Source organism: Palaemon carinicauda, chromosome 6, assembly GCF_036898095.1.
Source record: "Palaemon carinicauda isolate YSFRI2023 chromosome 6, ASM3689809v2, whole genome shotgun sequence".
Lineage (NCBI taxonomy): Eukaryota > Metazoa > Arthropoda > Malacostraca > Decapoda > Palaemonidae > Palaemon > Palaemon carinicauda.
In genome coordinates, this window is record NC_090730.1 from 176,727,786 (window position 1) to 176,731,389 (window position 3,604).

A 3,604-nucleotide genomic window follows, 5' to 3' on the forward strand; every position below is an offset into this window, starting at 1 on the left:
GGCAGAGCCGGACGGCATTGGTCAAGGAAGCCTGAATTAGTTTCTCCCCTTCCTTATATGCACTCTTTCGGTTGCCGGGCTTGGAGGTTGTGTACACTCTTATCCCGGCATCCATTCTATTTTCTTCTAGTGCTGTACCTGTCCCGGCTGCCGGCCTATGAGGCCGGCAGCCGGGCAGGTGTAGTCTTCTGGTTCTTTTGCTGCTGGCTGGCATCGGTCTTGTACCTTTGCCGGCCGGCTTATGTCAGTCCTTGTCTGCCGGTCACCAAGAGTGTGGCCGGCAGCTGGGTACTACCTTGTGTAGTTGCTGGCCGGCAGCCATTGCCGGCCAACACTGGCTGTTACCGGCCGGCAGTTGCTGCCGACTGGCACAGGCATTTGAACCAGAGTGCTGCCGCCCTATAGCTGTTAAGTAGTATACTTTAAAGCTAGTTGTGGTGTGTGCCGGCCGGCAAAGGCAGGCCGGCACACATCCCCCTATACTGTACTAGTATTCTTCTGTATAGCATATACAGTAAGAAGAAAACTATAGTAAGGGTTTTGGTACAGCACTGTATCTTCTAACACTATTGTGTTTTCTTGCACACCCCTTTGCTGTTGCCCTCAGATAGGAAGCTGAGTTCTTCCCTGTCTATTATCCCGGATTTTAAAATCATTGCTTAGGTGTGAGCTCCACCTGTTTCCTCTGGAAACCTTGCATTGGTTACTCTAGAAGAGATAAACCATTTTTGATTTTATTATCTGGAAGGCTGCAACAATGGGTTGTGAGGGAAACACAAGTGTGTGTCTTTCCTTTCTGAATTGTTATGCTATACTATGCATATCCAGTGATACATAGTTCACTTGATACTCATGGAAATTTCTTCTCTTTACAGAAGGACACTCCGAAGTGGGGAAGTGCTTTCTGCAATGTCAGCAGCAAGAACCTCTGCGGACATGAGTTTTGTAGGAGACACGCAGCATACGTTGTCTCCAAGGATGATCTCCGGTATTGGGACCCTCAGGTATGTACTGTGTGCACTAACCTGATTAATGAGACAATTAAATAGCTAGGAAGAAGCTTCGTACCTGGGTAAGGGGCTTCCAAAAGAACACTTCTGGCCCTTATCTTCCAAGTGAGAAGATGAGGGCGTATCCTTTCCCTAAGGCATCAGCTGATGCAGTGATTCCCCAGCCTCAAGAGGAGATCCCCTAAGTTCAGATCCAGGTGGATGCTGAAGTCGCGGTCGCGATGCAAGACATCCAGCTAGATGACAGGATGTCTGATGTGGACGGGTGTCAGGAGGAAGACCTCCTGGCAGAAGCCCAGGATGAAGTTCAAGCCCCTCTACATCGGCCGGTCTCCCAGTAGAGTTGGGACAGGCCCTCTCTTCTATTGTTGGAATGATCCAACAAATGCAGAAGGAGAATCAGGAGAAGGCGGCTGCAATGGAACTGCGAATGCAGTGCCTTGCAGAATCACATGGGCCCCAGAAAAAGCTCAATGTGAAAGACCTTCCCTTGTGCTCAGATGCTAACCCATGGAGGTATGCTGAGCACATGGCGATGACAACTGGAAAGATCGTCATCTCGGATAAGCTGGGCTCAGTTCCCCTGGAGGGTGGAATTCTGGCCCAGCAAGGCATCATATCCGGACTGTTATGTCCGGCTGAGGAAGGAACCAGCTTCAAAGGAGGAGACAGAGCCGAAGGAGGTCATAGTGATGGACCATGCTAAGGCTCAAGCTCTACTTTCATCCTCGATGAAAGAGAGGGGCTTCTCTAACTCAAAGGTAGCTGCATTGAATAGGAAGCTCCCTTCCTTTGTGTCCTCGCCTACTAGAGCCTTCCCCTTTTTACAGAAAAGGTTTCTGGCTGTTCTAAAAGCAATCGAGGCCGGCAAGTCTTGCCCCTCCCTAGAGGAGTGTAAACCCTTGTCGCTGGCCCTGCCTATGGACCACAAAGACTGGAAGAACGTCCATCTTACGTTCTCAGTGGGAAAGTTGGAGGCTGATATTGCCGGACGTCAGTTCGGCAAGGACCCCCCTAAGCTGTCTGACTTTCTTTTGCGAAGTGAGTTCGATACAAAAGAAAGACTGACTGCCTCAATGTCTCTTCAGACTACTCACGAGACGATGGCAAGTGAGCCCAAGGTCCATGAAATGTTCATGGTAGTGGCCAAGCCTCATCTGGCCACAGTGACGAAGGACCTTTATGGCTTCGTCAAGGCAAGGAGAGCTTGTAGGGAGTTCGTGTTTACCTCGGCTACGGTGAGGCACGAGCTAAAGAAACTAATCTCCTCCAACATTTGGGGAAAAGACCTTTTTCCCTACCGACTTGGTCAAAGAAGCTGTTGATAAAGCCGCCTTGGAGAATAGAAACCCTCTCCAGAAGTGGGGCCTGGCTATCAAAAGAAAGTCTTCCCCGGATGAGGGTTCTCAACCAAAGAAGAAGACTATGAGGACTAGGCTACCGTCTCGGCCAGCCAAGCCTCTTAGACAGCAACAGCAACTGCAATTGCCATTGCCCCCAGTGCCCCAGATCGTGGCACAAACCCCGACCACCTTTCAGTGGGTACCCCAGGCCATGTCGACACAGTCCACGGCATTCACCCCAGCGTTCGAAGGGCAGTCTACTTCCTTTCGAGCAAAGCCTAGAGGAGCAGCCAGAGGCTCGTCTAGACGCCCCTCAAGGGGAAGGGGATTCAGGGGTGGTCGTGGTCAGGAAGGCAAGACCTCAGGACGGCAGTCCAAGTGAGGTGATACCGGTAGGAGGGAGACTTCTGAAATTTCGGGATCGGTGGACCTTCGATCCCTGGGCCCACAGCCTACTCAAGAATGGACTGGGCGGGAGCTGGTACAGCACTCCACCCCCGTACCTTCGGTTTTTCCAACACTCCACCCCCGTTATGGAGGAGTACGTTCAAGAACGGTTGGAGAAAAAGGGTGAAGCCCTTCAATTTCTAAGGGAGGCTGTTTTGTGTTCCAAAGAAAGACTCGGAAAAGCTCAGAGTCATTCTGGACTTGTCGCAACTTAACAAGTTCATAGTGAATTGCAAATTCAAAATGCTAACACTGCAACACATAAGGACCTTACTGCCCAAGAGGGCATATTCCGTCTCTATAGACTTGTCAGACGCCTACTGGCACATTCCAATTAGCCATCGACTCTCCCCCTACCTAGGGTTCAGGCTACAACGAAGACTATACGCCTTCGGAGCCATGCCATTCGGACTAAACATAGCCCCAAGGATTTTTACGAAGCTTGCGAGCGTAGCTCTCAAACAATTTCGCCTAAAGGGAATTCAGGTAGTAGCCTACCTGGACGACTGGTTGGTGTGGGCAGCATCCGAGACAGAATGCTTGCAAGCTTCCAGTCAAGTGATCCAGTTCCTAGAGTACCTAGGCTTCAAGATCAACAGAAAAAGTCTCGACTTTATCCATCTCAAAAGTTCCAGTGGCTAAGATCCACTGGGACCTTTTGTCACACCGTTTCTCCACCCCGGCGAAGAAAAGGAAGGAGATAGCGGGTTCTGTCAAGAGACTTCAAGATTCCGAAAGGATATCAAGACACGAGCAGGAGCGAGTACTGCGCTCTCTCCAGTTTGCTTCGGTGACAGACCCAGT